At 49.5% G+C, this 17,058-nt stretch overlaps 1 long non-coding RNA gene across 1 annotated transcript in view; it reads right to left on the bottom strand.

Annotated features, from left to right (window-relative positions):
- Positions 1 to 257: 257 nt before the first annotated feature.
- The window catches only part of LOC146865858 (uncharacterized), a 63,864-nt gene continuing 47,063 nt past the window's right edge, over positions 258 to 17,058 (bottom strand). Inside the window, exon 3 of the long non-coding RNA XR_014976708.1 lies at positions 258 to 1,371. This is a non-coding gene — a long non-coding RNA (uncharacterized LOC146865858). The remainder of the gene's footprint in view (positions 1,372 to 17,058) is intronic.

Below are 17,058 nucleotides of genomic sequence, written 5' to 3'. Positions count from 1 at the left end.
AATGACTTTGACATTTCATACACAGCCCTATTTCTAACATTGCGTGGGGCAAAGTTGTGAAATTGCACAATTGTTGTTTCAGAGCAATGAGGCCACAGCTAGTGCACACATTCCCAGTCATCTCACTGCCTATGTGTGTCACGGTCACACATGCGCATTGCTTTAATTTCCCAGGATGTACCTTTTTGTGCAATCAATGTCCTTACATTCATCCATACTTTCATACTTGATCGATTATGGACATGACACATCTGTGTGAATTTGAATGATTTATTCACATTCGGTGGAGTGTCGGAGCTGGAGCAGTACATGGCCATGCAGACGCCACATTACATTGTAGCCCAGTGGCGGGCCAGCCGGAGTCATTTAGGGATTGACAAGTACATCGGAAGAGGAAGAGTACAGTCCGCAGTCTGATTGCTGTGTCATTGTTAAGCAAACAAATTATGGCAGTCCATGTCGAGGTCCAAGGTGAGTGATGCAGAGTGTTTCGGGGGACAGTGGGAGGGATTGTTACAGGGCATGATGCAGAGGGCGGAACCAAGCTGAAACAGGGCATATGGCAGAGAAGATTGCTACTGGCTCCTTCTTAATTCACAGGTGGAATCACCCGCATCTTCGTCCTCTATGTCATCTGTCTGACATGTGGGTGCTGATGTGTGGTCTGCAACACTGTGTGCCACTGACACATCAGGGGTCGGAGATGTGTGTGTGGAAGTACGAGCAACATTCATCAGCGACTGCCTTAGTGGCAGCAAGGAGATGATGAGGATCTGCAGGGCATGGAAGACACCAACAACATTTTGCTGGTGTGCATCCGTGGCAGTCATTCTTTCCGCATGCATCCACTCCATATTCTCCATTATCCTCAGCATCTGTGCCAACTCTCGGCTGACATCGCTGAGGCCACTCTGACTAGACAGTTCTCCTCTCAGAGGCATGACTCCAGCGGTGTCGGCATGGATTGTTGGACATCATGGAGCGAACTGTGGGTGTCCATTAGGGAGGGTAAGTGGTCCCTGATGTGACTTAGACACCCACGTATGTGATCTAGTTTGGCTGCCATGTGGTCGAACTCCACCTGCACCTGTACAGCCACCTCCTTCTGGCAGTCTAACACCTGGCCTTAGAATGCGATGTGTTCTTCGTTGAGGTGCTGGGGGTCAGCCGTGGTGGTGGGTGCTTCCTGCTGTGTAGTCTGTGCAGGCGGTGGGATCTCCCTGATGCAGCTGGGCTTCCCTGTTCCTGGAGGTGGTTTGCCGTAGCTGTCTATGAGCTGTTGTAGGGCGTCGGTATTGAAGGTGTGGAGGTCCTCTTCATCATCACTGATGAGTTGTCTGGTATGCTCTGCAGGAGGTGTTGATTGTCCCTCTGCAACATGAAGGGAAAGGCATTTTAACATTGTGTTGAGATGAATGTTGACGCATTGTTCAAGTTTACATACAGACTGCATGACAATGCACATTGTGACAGTTTGGGAAGAGCTGACTATTTGATGCGGGACAGTGGACATTTGAACTACATCACGGATGTGAGGTTGTACACGTACATTCTCATCTCACAGTTTCCTGCTTTGCCAGATGTGATTGGCCAGTTTCTACGCATAAGTGGAACCAGTTGTGTCTCTGTTCTGTAGTGTAAGTGTTGCACTTTGTACCACATTGTCATCAATGTTGATGTGCTGTTATTGCTATGTGTGTGTGCTGCATTGTGGGAGAGTCGCCCCTGCAGCTGTGATTTTGCTGCCCCTTACCCCTTTGAGGCGGTGTGCCTTTGACTTCTGTGCTTCTACAGTGCTGAGATGTTGCAGACTTGGCTAATTTTGGCTCTTGTTCGGATTTTGGACTCTTGGGCATGGTTTATCCGCAGATTTGTTGTTGACGTCAGGGGTTGTTTGTGCACATGGATGTGTCAGAGTGTGACCTGCTCCTTTCTGGATGTGTCCCACCAGTGTCGTGGCGTGCACCATGTCATGATAATTGGACTGCAGCCATGCTATTCGTCATGCAGTGTCACTTGTATTGTCAGTGTGGCTCACAGACGTGCAGCTTTGCTGGTTTTAACACGTGTGCATGGGTTGGTTGTGAGATTGGTGTGGTGTGGGGAGGGACCCCTTTGTGCCCATAGTGGACGGGACCCTACTTGCTGTTTGTATGTGTGCTGCAGTGTGCCAAGGGGATCAGGGACATGATCCAGAGTCATTGTGGGTGTGCAGTGTGCTTTACTTAATTGTGCATGTGTGCCATTGTGCCCATCTCCCCCCTTCCCCCAGTCTCTGTTCGGTACTCACCCTGGTGCAGTTGTATCAGGTCATGTCGAGCAGTGTCCGGGCCCCCAAATCCTGCCACTGTCTCCCCACTGATGACTGTGGACACCATTTCCTCCATCTCATTCAGCTCCTGGTGTTCCGCTGGACTGCCACCTCCAGGCTGCATTGCTGCCTGATGGTTGTCAGCGAGTTTCTTCTTGGTTTTGCGCTTCGCATCATTCCAGCGCCTCTTGACCTCTCCAATAGTCCTCCTCCTCACTCCGACTGCATTCACCTTGTCCAGGATGGAGTGTCATATTGCATTATTATTTGCCAATGACACGTTGGAGGTGACGAACAGATGTTGGTGGTGTTCTATCACCTCCGTGATGATGATCCTGTTTTCCTGCGGACTGAACCTCGTCTTCCTCGTCTTCTTCTCCTTGCCCTTCCATGACCCAATGTCCCAGGCTGGTCGTCCTGGGGTCTTGTGGGGTTCTGGTCGTCCTCAGTACTTGCTCTGGCTTCCTCCATGGTGCTACACAGTTTAAAATATTTTGTTTGTGTTTTTCGGTGCTTTTATAGAGCATTTTCCCGCAGGACGCTTGGGAATTGCAGGCCTGTAGCTGGTTATCTCTGATTTTTTTTATCGTGGTTGGCCACATCACAACTTTTTTCGCGTTTGTGTTTCATGTTTTTTTGCCATCACGGTAATTTTATCACGGTCATTTGACTCGTTAGCGTGAGACTATCGCATGGTACTGCAGTGTTGAGAATACAACGTTAACACTACATTATTTTCCCGCGATAGACTGCTATGTGCAAAGTCACGTTAAGCTAATTTTGCGATAATTATCACACGTTCTTGAGAATATCCCCCCCAGTGTGTGGGGCAGGGGGAGCACCACTAGAAACTACCTAAGTATAGAAACAGCCTGGAAGGTGCCATTGAAGCTCTTCCAAAGTTGAGTATTCATTTTGCCCTTCAATTTAACAGCAAGATTTAGAAAGCCAATGGGGCTTGCCTTCTCAGCCCCTTGGCTTTGCCAATGCTATCTATCTGCCAAATTGTAGTCAGCATCTGCAAAAAGCTTTTTGCAGATGCTGTGCATCATCTGGGGGTAAAAAAGAGAAAAAATAGAGTTGAATGCGTGCTTGCAATGATGTATATGCAAAGACATCACCAAGCAGGAACAGAAAACACCACGATGCAATTTTCCTTATATTTTCATTTACCATTCCAAGATGACAGACACCAATCTTGGAGCAGAAAATAAAAAAAGAATTGTAAACTTGTGCACAAGCACATTTGAAAAAAGAAGAGGCCTGGCAGCCAATAGCAGCTGCTGGGATCTCCCAAAAATATAAAACGGGTTTGTTTTGGGGAGCAGTTAACGAGATGGAGCATGGAAGCAACACTGAATATTTAGGGGGGACACATTTGAGAGGCAGCAGCACGTGAGAAATGGAGATAGAAAACGTGCACGCTCATAGAGTACTGAGTGAAAAAGAAAAAAGTAGCTCCCTGAATGTGAGCATTGGCAGGTGAGAGGTCATCCATTCAAAGGATGGTAAAGAGGCTATGCTCCATCAGAAGGACAAAAAACAAACATTGGCAAAGCCAAAAGGTCTTGTCTATGCATGAGATATTGTCTTTGCTGATATGATATCATGTTGTACACCAGCATGGCTGCTGTTAGCATGACTAAAAGTTTGTGGTGTAAAGGAGAGAAGCATGGAGTGTTGTAAAGTGGAGTTTTGGGGAGTGTTATGGAGTGGTGTGGGGTGGCATGGAGTGATGTAATTTTGGATTGTCACAGAGGGAGGAGAGTGCCACAGAGTGAAAGGGTGTAGAGTGGAGGATAGTGTCATAGTGCAAGGGTGTAGCTACAGAGTGGAATGACATAGAGGGTGTTGCGCAGACTGGAGTAGAACGGCGTACATCGAAGTAGATTTTCATGGAGTTGCATAGAGAGTAGTAGTGTAGTAGAGTGAAATGGCATAGAGTGGAGTAAATTGTTGTAGAGTGGAATTACATAGAGTGGAGTTTCGTGGAGTGGACGATTGGAGTAGTGTAATGTGTCTTAAAATAGAGTGGAGTAAAGTGGGATGAAGTGGCATAGAGGAAGTTGCGTAGAACGTCGTAGGGTGGCATAAAGTAGAGTAGAATGACAGAGTGGAGTATCATGAAGAGTTGTGTCCCAGAGTTGAGTAGAGTGGCGTTGAGTGATGTGGTGTAAGTACAGAGTAGACTGGGGTAGAGTGCCTTGGCATAGATTGCATTAGTTCTGAGTAAAGTGGTATAGAGTGCTTTGGCGTAGATTGAACAAACATATGGTGGCAAAGAGTGCAATGGCATAAAATGCAGTGCCACGTCATAGAGTGCCATGGCGCAGAGTGGGGTAGAATGGCGCAGAGTGCTGCAGAGTGAATTGGTACAGGGTAGAGTTGAGAGGTGTAGAGTGCACTGTTGCAGCGTAGATTAGAGTGATGTAGAGTGTAGTGGCATAGAGTGTATTAGCTTAGAGCTAAGTAGTGCAGAGTAGAGTGCATTGACATAGTGTGCTGTCCAGCAGAATAGAGTGTCACAGAGTGCAGTGATGTAGAGTGCATTGAGGTAGAGTGCAGTGGTGTAGAGTGGTGAACATTAGAGTGGTGCAGAGAGCAGTGGCGTAGAGTACTCTGGTGCAGAGTAGAACAGAGTGCGGTAGAGTGCAGTGACATAGAATGCTATGGCTTTCTGATTGTCCCCAAGATTTTGTTAGCAAATCAGACAGCTGTGCTGTCCGGTAGGCGTTGACCTAAAAACAATCCATGTTTCAAGATAATTGACAGTAAAAAGAATGATTTTCTTTACAATTAACTGTTTTCTTACACTGTTCATGCACTACCTTATTTACACTGCAGGCACTGTTCTAAAACCATTAGTTATTTCAAATGGCACTCTTGAGTTTAGAAGAGTCCCAGCCTAATGACTTAAATTCTAAAGTATCTCCCAGTGAGAGTTGCATAATAAATATGAAATGTACTGAATCTTTCTGCGAGGTTTTTTCTTTCGGGAGAGAAGCGTTTCTAAAGGCCCTCAAGTCAAGCTTCAAAACATAACTTAGATGTATGGAACAAGAAAAAGTGTGTATATGAATGTGTGTATTCTGCTGAGTAGGATACTGCCCATATTTAACACAAAGTATTCCCATTGGTAGGTAGAAATCCCGGTGTTAATAAAATGCTGCCTCTGTTCTTCGTTATAAGAAAACAATAATTGTTGTTTAATAACATTTTAAATAGGATCTGCCCAGCATTTATAGTTTTTCTTCACTACTTAAAAATGTTTTTATGATTGCGTTCGCTTTTGTATTAGTGTCTTAAAATGTTAGATTAATTCTAGGGCCACAGAATGTGCAAAATAATTTGCCTTTTGTGGCATGTTATGTTGTAAAACCTGGCTTTCCTTTTGGCATAATTTAGTCAACCATGCAGCATAATCTGGTTTTCTTTTATTACATAATTCCGATGTTTAAGAGTTCTGTGAACTTGATGGAAATTAACATTCACTTTTAGCAAGTCACCGGTGGTGTATCGCTGATTATGAATGTATCCCAATTTCACATAGTTATGATGCTGAATTTGCGCTCATTGTTGCCTTCTAGAGTTTCCTGTGGTGGGGTATGTCGCCTAAAGTACAGTAAATCGAAATACAACCGCTTACATTAAGGGACTTCATCTGTAAGTCAGTACCTAAACATTTTAGCAATTGGTTAGATGCATCTTGAGAGAAAATGTAGACACAGGTACTCCTTTCGAAGCATTTAGCCCCATGCTCCTTTGAGTTTTGGCTGGTGCCGGTATCGTGGCAGAATGGGGGCTTTGGGGGCAGCCGAGCATGGCGAGGTCTGCCCCCCGGGCAGATTGGGAAGGGGAGGACTGGCTGGCGAGCGGCCATTTTGGAAGTTTTGGGATACATTGGGACTAGCCCCACTGTAGCCCAATGTCGTTAGAGTAGCCCAAGGGGTATTTAGGCAGTTTTTGCGCTTTCCCAGCCACCATTTTAGGTTTGGTGACCTGGTGGCTGGGAGCGCTGTGCTAGTAGGTTTTTTGTCAGGCCTCATGAGGTTCTGTTGGTGTTTTGAGGCTTTGTCTTGCGAGCTGTTGTCATGGCTGGCGGCGATTACAGAGTTCTTGAGGCGATGCGGCTTCTCCGCGAGGCGGGGCGGGTGGATCTTTTGATCCCCGCGGTTGCCGTGCCCCCGTGCCCGGTAAAGCGTGCATCGGCCGGGGTGGCAGGCGCCGTCGCGACCTGCTCTTCCCCCCCGGAAGGTTGTGAAATCGAAGGTGAGCTGTGGGGGCCACGCGGATGTTAGGAGTGCGGCCCCGAATGTTGGGGCGGTGTCGGGTGGGGTCGCGGGAGGCACGAGGGTAGGCGCGATCTGGCGGCGGGGCTGAGGGCAAGGTGGTTCGGCGGGGGAGCGCGTCTCGAGTCTCCCCACCAGACCTGCATGTTGCTGGGGGCCGCTCGTATGCCAGAGGAGCGGCCCCAGAGGGGGGAAAATCGTACAGTGGAGTGGCCCCGTTGCAACGTACGGCGATGAGGCAGCGGGGCAGCATGCTGAATGAGCGCGCTGCCCGGAGTGCATTGGGGAGGCGGGGAGGGGGGGGGGGGATAATGGCACGGCATTAAAAACTGTGGCCCAAAATCAAGATCGGAGGGAGAGCACGTCACATGGCTCCCCTCCGAGATCGCAAGCTGAGAGGGGCCGCTCGTATGTTAGAAGAGCGGCCCCGGCCAGGGCAGCAGGTCAGAGATTTGACTTGGAGGCCAGGGAGGGTGCAGGGAGCCAGGTGGTTGAAGAGACACAGTTGGCGGCAAGTGGGGGGGACAACAGGCTTCTGTAGCGGCTGGGAGAGAGGGTTGGGTGTCTGGGCTAGGGGCGCAGGCCCAATTTGGAGGAGTTGTGGGGGCAAGGGGGCAGGCAGGCCTGGGGAGGTCTCTGGGGGGGTAGGGGGTGAGGCAGACAGAGGGGATTCTCCTCTGCTCATAGATTCGGACAGGAGCGAACGCGATTGGGCGGGTTTGGACATCTTTTCATCTTGGGCGGAGGGTGTTTCTGGGGCACCGGAGTCAGTGGAGAAGGACGGGTTTCTCTTGGGGATAGGGCCAGAGGTTTCAGGAGGGGGGTTGAAGACTTTTTGGCGCGGTTGGCAGGAGGCGACCTAGAGGAGGAGGGGGCTGGGCCGAGCTGGCAGGGGGGTTCTGGGGCAGGGAGTTTGGAGTGGAGTAATGGGGAGGGGGATGTGGTGGACGCAGAGGAGGTAGTAGACTTAGGCGCGGTAGGGCGGGCATCGGTGGCGAGCACTTTGGGGGATGCAAGTAAGAGGGGTTGGGATGGGAGAGAGAAGAGAGGTAGGCCCAGCACACCAGACCATCCTTTTTTGTTGCAGGCGGTGGAGCGACTACCAGAGAATCGCTGGATGCCAGACTTGGTAGGGCTGGGAGCGGCCCATTGGCACCAAGGAGAAGGGAGGGTGTAGCCTCGGGTGGCGTACCCAGTACCGGCGGGGGACGCCGGCGTGGCTGGCATAAGTAGGCCCCGGACGGGCTCGCCAGCCCCAACACCCACGGGTATGCAACGTCCTGGGGGCAACGCGGACGACGGAGCGACGCAGAAGGCGATTTTTGTTTGTCTCAAAGGGTGCATTCTGCGCCACCAGCGGGGAGAGCTGGGGGCGTTAGGCAGGAGGAGCTGGATTATGAGGAGGATAGTATGGAAGAGGGAGAGGTGTGAGATGTGGACGTGGAGGGAGAGGGGGGCTGAGTAATGTTGGGTCTACTATTTTTCAGGTGTAATGACGCCATGCGCTGCCCACGGGTCGGACATCGCGATGGGAGGGGAGCTCGGCCTCTCTGCCAGGATGCAGGGTAGAACGGCGGACGGAGTCCTTGGCGCCAGGTAAATGGTCAGCGTGCGGGCATCCTGTGATGGTGTCGGTGGGCGTGGGGGGGCTGACAGGGAGGAGGGGATGGGGAGTAGGTTGAATAAGGGTGCTTATGTGGTGGATGTTGGGGTAGGAACAGAGGACTCAGGTAAGGGTTCGGCTGAAGGGTCAGGTAAGACGGCCATAGACATTGGGGGCATGACGGGCAAGAAGGTGATGGTGGGGATTCAGATGGGGGAGGGGGAGACCAAATTGGAGAGTAAGGAGGTGAAAATCAAACGGTTGACTACATGGGTGTTAGTAAGCCTTTGGGTGCTCATCTAATGTTGTCCACCAAGGAACGGATTTGGAAAGGGGACTACGTCAAGATGCTTAAACTCCTCCATAGGGAGGTGAGGGCAAAAGATGGTTCGAAAGAGGAGGAATTCGAGTTGGTGAACAGACCAAAGGTGCCGTTGACGATTGAGAATTGGACGGCAGCGTTTCTCATTTACGCTAGCGTGTATTGTGAAAAATTCCCCGAAAGGTTGGTGGCCATGTTTAAATGGATGTGATCAGGAAGGCTCAGATTACGGTGGGTGGCTACGCCTGGGTGCAGTACGATGAGGAGTTCCGGGCACGCATGGCGTGGGACCCAGAGGCAAAAAGGGGAGAGCTTGATACGGATTTGTGGCAACATACGATGGGTCTAGCTGGGTCTGGGAAAACCATTTTTTCGGCCAGCGGGCTCCCGCTTGTGTATCGGCCCTTTCGAGGAGGCCCCACCCATGGGGGGGGTGGGGGGAGCAGGCAGGGGACAGCCGGGGGCGAAAAGGGCTTGCTGGGATTATAACTAAGGGTTGTGCACCCGGGAGTACTGCCGTTTCCGGCACGATTGCTCCGGGTGCAGGGGAAGGCACGCGCTGGTCAATTGTTGGGGCGGCCAAGGTCAGTTGCAGGGGTCGCAGCAGTGGCATCCAGGAGGGTTTAAGGCAGGGGGTCAGCAGCAGCTGGGAGGGGGGCGAGGGACTAAGGGGCCTGGGCCCAAGGGCTCGTACTCCGGTTAACATTGACAATTTGTTGGCAGCCTTGCAGGGGTATCTGGAGCGGGAGGCTGCCGAGCGGTTGCGACTGGGGTTTCTGGAGGGTTTCAGTCTGGGGTACGAGGGACCTAGGGTGAGGAGGTGGGCAGACAATCTAAAATCGGCGAAGGAGCACTCTCAGGTAGTGCAAGACAAGCTCGAAAAGGAAGTGCGTGAGGGCCGCATGGTGGGTCCCTTTCAAGACTGGCCTTTGCCAAATTTGATTGTGTCACCCATTGGAGTGTTGCCTAAGAAAGAGCAGGGTCAGTTTCGCCTCATTCAACATTTGTCATGGCCTGAAGGAGGTTCGGTGAACGATTTCATCAATGAACGGGAGGCCACAGTATCCTATTCATCTGTTGACGAAGCCATGTCACTGGTAGTGACCGCGGGCGCAACAGCAATGATGGTAAAGTGCGACATAAAGTCGGCTTTCCGGCTGCTTCCTGTTCACCCTGATGACTGGGATCTTTTGGGCATCAAATTTGGCGGTCACTGGTACATGGACAAAGCATTGCCGATGGGCTGCTCTATGTCATGTGCGCTTTTTGAGTGTTTCAGTACGTTCCTACAATGGTTGTTTATGGAACGGACGGGTCACCAAGGAGTTATGCACTACCTGGATGACTTCTTTTTTGTAGCCACCTCAGGCTCCACGGACTGCCAGAGGGCTCTGGACAGTTTCAATGAGATCATGGGGGAACTGGGCGTGTCGTTGGCACCAGAGAAGACTATGTGACCCAGCACGGCCCTGTCCTTTTTGGGGATTGAATTGGACTCACGGTTGATGGAGGCACGCCTTCCAGCAGACAAAAAGCAGCAAATGTTGGAGCTGCTGGCAACCATGTTGGCAAAACAGAAGGTCACGGTTAAAGACATTCAAGTACTGCTGGGTCACCTCAAGTTCACCTGTCGGGTGGTCAGAGTAGGGAGGACTTTTTGTAGGTGACTGTGCAGGGCACTTGCGGGGCAGAGGCCTCCACATTATCATGTACGGCTGTCAGCGGGGGTGCAGGAGGAATTGAGGATGTGGCAGTTTTTCTTGCAACATTTCAACGGCATACCTTTGATGAGGGAGGCGGACATGTTATGGGATGTCCAGAATTTTTCAGACGCGGCGGGGAGTACTGGTTTTGGTCTGTACTGGCAAGGGAGGTGGTGTGCCGAGCACTGGCCCGAGGAGTGGTTGGAAGGGGGCAGGAGCATAGCCTTCTTGGAGTTTTTCCCTCTGGTGGTGGCAATCACACTTTGGGGGGAGCTCTTGGCGCAAAAGAAAATCACCTTCAGAATTGACAATATGGCGGTGGTGCACATTGTAAATTGTCAGTCGGCCCGAGATGAACAGGTCCTGAAGTTGTTGAGGGTTTTTGTGTTGGGGTGCTTGAAGCATGATATAGCTTTTCGCGCGGTGCATGTGCCAGGTGTGGACAATGACATTGCGGATGCTTTGTCTCGTTCGCAGTGGGGGAGATTCCGTGGGCTCTCCAAGGACGCGGATAGGACCCCGACCAGAATGCTGCAACTGGTTCTAGGTTCCCTGGCTCACTTCACGAAAGCAGCGTATCGGGCAGCATGGGAGGAATTTTTGCGCTCTGGGGCACGGCGGCGGACCTCTTTGGTGGCTAGACAGGAGGATGTTATTCAGTTTATCTTGGACTTGGTTGAGAAGGGTCTTACAAGGGTCACGATAGCGGGCAAACTGGCGGGGATTGCTTTTGTCAGGAAATTATTGTGAGGCTATGCCCCCTCCGCAGGGGAGCTTGGGTCGCGCATTTTGGAGGGTTGGGCACATGAATGCGGACACGCAACCCGGGTGCGGAATCCTTTGTCATGGGAGCTGTTGGGGGGGTGATTGGGGTGTTGCCTGGGTTGTGCTTTGTCCACACTGATGTCTTGGATGGTTTTTGTGGCCTTTTGGGTCTCGGAGCTGTTTGGAAGCAAAAGGGTAGCAGGGGCTGTCTTGGAAGGAGGTTTCTTTTAGTGCCGATAGGGTTCACATATGGCTGAGGAAGGCAAAGACAGATCAGAGGGGAAGGGGAAAATGGGTTTCTTTGCAAAAGGGGTTGGCTTTGCAGGTTTGTCCTTATCAGTGGGGGCTGAGGTGGAGGTCTTTTGCTGGGGACTTGGGGGGTTTGGTCTTTGGGCATGGGGACGGTCGGTGTATCAAGGCTTCACAGCTTTTAGCGGTACTGCGAAAAGCGCTGGGTAGGCTGAGGATCGAAGGGAAAGATTTTGGGATGCATTCGTTTCGGAATGGTGCAGCTTCAGAAGCTCATTTTAGAGGCTGGGAGCGAGGGGACATTATGAGGTTGGGCAGGTGGTCTTCAGACTGCTATCAACGTTATGTGCGCAGCGTACCTGGGGGGTTATAGCACGGTTGCTCCTTTTTCCTGCTGTTCATTCATGTTTCTCGTTTCAGGTTCGGTGATGGGTCCCCTCGCCAGGGAGATGTCCATTTGCATTGTCGGACATTCTTTTGTGAAGCGGGCGCAATTCCAGGCCCGCTCCAGCTATTTTGGGGAAAGTTTGGGGTTTAATAAAGAACTATTTTCTGTGTACTGGCGTGGCAGGGGTGGTATGCGGTGGAATGAGCTGTTACAGGTTCTCAATGGAATTTTGGTGGCTGGTAGGTGCCCGGATGTGCTGGTACTTCATTTAGGGGAGAACGACATGGTAAGGGAGACGGGCCTGGCACTTCTGCGTGGTATGAAGCGGGACTTGGCTTTGATTAAAGCTCAGTGGGCGGGTTGTTCCATTGTCTGGACAGAGTTTGTTCCTCGCAGGGTGTGGAGAGGGGCGGGTAACCCGGGTGCGGTTGACAAGGCCAGGCGTAAGTTGAATACGGAAATGGTGAGATTTTGTCGGAAGTCGGGGATTTGCAGGAATGCGCATAAAGATATTAGGTATGACACGCCGGATTTTTTCAGAGGGGACGGGGTCCATCTATCTCGTTTGGGCATGGACTTTTACTTTTAGAATTGAGGGAAGTGTTGGCCAGATTGCTTGGTGTTCATAGGCGTTGAAAGGGGGGTGGGGGTTTGCCTGGCGGTGGGGGGGCAGAAAAAGGGGAGAGGCGGCGTCTTCGCCTACACTCCCGCCTTTTTCTGGGTGGTGGGGTGGTTGACAGTTGGCCGGGATTGGCTGTAGTTTTTTGTTATATGTTGGTAGTTTGTGAGCAGGGAAAGGGTAAACAGGTAGGATAAGTTTAGATCAGAGGTTGGTTAGTTACAGTAGCACAAAGACAGGTAGGGATTAGGGTCAGGGGAGGTTAGGATTTGGAAATGCTAGATTGTGTAGGATTGGGTAATATTACTGTTATGGATTGTTATGTTGTATTTTGTGGGGTGGGGGATCTGATGTGGGGATCGTAGGGGTGGGGGGAGGAACAAGGGGTCAGGAAATTCATGTCTAGTGAGGTTTTAGTTTTGGAAGGCAGTTGCCAAGGGGATGAAATTGTGATATGCACCTGTTCCAATAAAGCAGCCTTTTTCACACACAGAAAATTGGTCTTGTGTCGGCTTGCTCCCCCCTCTCTCCCAATAGGGGCTTGAGGGGCAGCCTAGCACCGCGAGGTCTGCCCCCCGGGCAGATTGGGAAGGGGGGACTGGCCGGCGAGCGGCCATTTTGTAAGTTTTGGGCTACATTGGGACTAGCCCAATTGTAGCCCAATGTCGTTAGTGTAGCCCACGGGGTAATTAGGCAGTTTTCGTGCTTTCCCAGCCACTATTTTAGGTTTGGTGACCTGGTGGCTGGGAGCGCTGTGCTAGTTAGGTTTTTTGTCCCCGCCCTCCCTCCCCATTTTTTAGGTTTCTTGGGGGGAGGCTTTTTGTACGGCTTTCTAATTTTTTGATTTTGGGTTTTTTGTTGGCAGCATTTGTTGGAACAGGTACATAGGGGTTGCATATAGTGTATTTGTCGCTTGGAACTGGTGCAGGCGGGGTGGTTGACAGTTGGCCGGGATTGGCTGTAGTTTTTTGTTATATGTTGGTAGTTTGTGAGCAGGGAAAGGGTAAACAGGTAGGATAAGTTTAGATCAGAGGTTGGTTAGTTACAGTAGCACAAAGACAGGTAGGGATTAGGGTCAGGGGAGGTTAGGATTTGGAAATGCTAGATTGTGTAGGATTGGGTAATATTATCGTTATGGAATGTTATGTTGTATTTGGTGGGGGGGATCTGATGTGGGGATCGTAGGGGTGGGGGGAGGAACAAGGGGTCAGGAAATTCATGTCTAGTGAGGTTTTAGTTTTGGAAGGCAGTTGCCAAGGGGATGAAATTGTGATATGCACCTGTTCCAATAAAGCAGCCTTTTTCACACACAGAAAATTGGTCTTGTGTCGGCTTGCTCCCCCCTCTCTCCCAATAGGGGCTTGAGGGGCAGCCTAGCACCGCGAGGTCTGCCCCCCGGGCAGATTGGGAAGGGGGGACTGGCCGGCGAGCGGCCATTTTGTAAGTTTTGGGCTACATTGGGACTAGCCCAATTGTAGCCCAATGTCGTTAGTGTAGCCCACGGGGTAATTAGGCAGTTTTCGTGCTTTCCCAGCCACTATTTTAGGTTTGGTGACCTGGTGGCTGGGAGCGCTGTGCTAGTTAGGTTTTTTGTCCCCGCCCTCCCTCCCCATTTTTTAGGTTTCTTGGGGGGAGGCTTTTTGTACGGCTTTCTAATTTTTTGATTTTGGGTTTTTTGTTGGCAGCATTTGTTGGAACAGGTACATAGGGGTTGCATATAGTGTATTTGTCGCTTGGAACTGGTGCAGGCGGGGTGGTTGACAGTTGGCCGGGATTGGCTGTAGTTTTTTGTTATATGTTGGTAGTTTGTGAGCAGGAGCAGGGAAAGGGTAAACAGGTAGGATAAGTTTAGACTAGAGGTTGGTTAGTTACAGTAGCACAAAGGCAGGTAGGGATTAGGGTCAGGGGAGGTTAGGATTTGGAAATGCTAGATTGTGTAGGATTGGGTAATATTATCGTTATGGAATGTTATGTTGTATTTGGTGGGGGGGATCTGATGTGGGGATCGTAGGGGTGGGGGGAGGAACAAGGGATCAGGAAATTCATGTCTAGTGAGGTTTTAGTTTTGGAAGGCAGTTGCCAAGGGGATGAAATTGTGATATGCACCTGTTTCAATAAAGCGGCCTTTTTCACACACACAAAATTGGTCTGGTGTCGGCTTGCCTCCCCCCCCCCTCTCCCAAACATCACTGTGGAGGAGTGGCTTAAGTGGGCTTAGAGAGGCAAAGAATGAGTTGCACTAACGTGGTACAAAGGCAGTTTAAAACACAGTACAGACAGCTACTGTCCATGTTGATTAAAAAAAATGCACATTTCGAGCACAAGGATATTGATTTGCATACGATCTGAGATACATTATGAATGGTAGGGAAAGGTTAGCCTTAAACATTTTATGGTCACCCAACACACTGGTTGCGGTTTAATAAGATTTCAAATGGGTGGTGTTTACCTCTATGTATGCAAGCCCTTTCGAACTGAGAATCGACTGAGAGATGTGAATAATGTAAGGATTTCTACAAAACACCCCATAATGGCAATGCAGCCTTCCATGACAAGCAGTCACTTCCATGATGGCATCGGAGCTTGGGAAGCAGTGACATATTCCATGACAGAGTACAGGCCGGGTGGCTGAATTCAGTTCAAAGCACCAAAAGCTGTAAAATTGCACAGGCAGCCAGGTTAGAGTCTCGGCATCAGCCCAACATCCTGTGATTCTGAGCAAATCGACTAATCACCTAGGGGCAGATTTACGAGCCCCTTGCGCCACTTTTGTGTCACTTTTAACATGGGGAAAGTGACACAAAAGTGGCGAAAGGCAAGGGGCTTGTAAATCTGCCCCCTAGTGCTCAAACAAAAAAACTAAAGAAATGGATGCAAGTTGTTTAATGTGTACCCGTGCCTAAATTAAAAAACATAAAGTAATGTAACATAATTAGAGCTCATATTAAGAACTCCAAAACCTTCAGGTTGAGTTTGCGCTCGAATGGAAAGAAGCACCAGGCACAAGAGGGAGTGGGAGATGGAATAGTATCTTAATCATAGAAGAAGCAGCAAACTGCCACTAATTAAGTTTAATTAATCTGTGTTTCGTCCATACTCCACTTGAAGGAACGGAATTGACGCATGGACTGTGCTGGCCTATTAAAAAGCAGCAAAGAAGAGCCAAGATGGACCAAACCAAAAGTAAGTAGTGGGCGGACTCCAAGCCCTTTACTAGATGCAATACCCCTCACAGCAACAGCACATGCTCGCTGTTAGTCGAGAACAAAACACGAGTAAATGCCATTGAATTAGAAGCAGGCAAATGAACATGACAAGTGTGCCAATGGGAATCAATGGGTTGGCTGTAGGTCCACTGTAAGTAGTTGGTATGATCCACAAATGAACTTTTAACAACAAACCATTGAAACGCTGTCTCTACACGGGACCTAAAAAACATTATCATTGAAAAAAAATAGCACATTAATCTACTTCTGAATATATGCACTGCTGTCCATAATTCAAATAATGCGCACTTTATTTAACAAATACACCTTTGAGGTCAGACATATTTTAAAGAAGAAATGAAACAGCTCAATTCTGAACATAAAATGAAGGTAACGCGGGATATCTATTGCTATAGCCATTATAATGGGCAAGCTGCGGTCATCCTATCAAGAATCCCAAATAAGGAACCGTGGACAAGTATAATTCATTGGAGAAATGGTTTGACAACTCTGATTGCTTCCATCGCTCTCAGACTAATGACCCTCTGAGGTCCATCAATCACAGGGGCCGTGCCGAGGAAATCTAGGCCAGGCCTGTTTTCATCTTCTCCTTCGGATGTGTACATTTCTAACAAATGGTGTGTTACAGGAGTTACTGCTAGAAGCTAGGCAAAGAGAGGAAACAGATGCAGTTTGTCAGTGACTTTTGTAACAAGTAGTCAAACATAAACTGTGAGTTAGTAGAGCGAGAGTAAATGGGTGAGCTATGATAAATTAACCCCTAAATTCTACTTACAGCAAGAAAAGAACATTTTATATTATTTTAGATTATTTGGTCTGAATAAAACCAAACAGTGTGGGAAGTTGCATGCAGTATGTGGTTGTACCGTATTTGGTCTCCTAGTCCTAGAGATGCCGTGCCCAGATTTATTAAGATTTTGCATTGGAATTGCATAGTTTTTGTAGCGCAACCTGATGCAAAATCTATTTCGGCATGCACTAAGCCAGGCAAAGTTGATTTGTGGCTTTGCGTAGTTTGTATATACAAAGTAACACAAGACAGACTTAGCTCTTCCTAGGGTTACTTTGCGTTGGGTACTCGTTACATGGGTGGAGCATGGGCGTTCCTGTGCATCCATCCATATATTTACAAAGACTTGGAAACCTGGCTTTGAGCCGACCCAACAGAGGCGTTAAAGGGAGAAATTTCGTCTTTTCTTCTTCTTGCTTCCTCTTTCAATGAGTGCTGCATTCAACATCACATATTGAAATAGGAATATGCCTCTAAGGACTGTTTCTGTGCAAGAAGGTACCCTTCCTGCACAAAACAATCCAGCCCATAATGAAGGCACCCTTGCACCATGGCACAAGGGTGCCTGCATTAGCTTGAGACAGCCACACGTTTGCACGCACATAAAGGAAGCTGAACAGTACTATATTGTTGCACATATGGCACTGTTCAGCTCTATGCCATCCATACAACGCAGTGTGCTGTGCTGCAAGTACAGAGATCATCTCAAGCCACCGGTGAATGCAGCGTGGTTGCCCTCACAACTTACATTGGAAGAATTCCCTGACTTTGCTGCCATCATCGGTCTGTGGT

The sequence above is a fragment of the Triturus cristatus genome, chromosome 2_1 (genome assembly GCF_964204655.1).
Source record: "Triturus cristatus chromosome 2_1, aTriCri1.1, whole genome shotgun sequence".
NCBI lineage: Eukaryota > Metazoa > Chordata > Amphibia > Caudata > Salamandridae > Triturus > Triturus cristatus.
The sequence above is the reverse complement of the archived record's forward strand: the minus strand, read 5'-3'. Positions and strand labels throughout refer to the sequence as shown.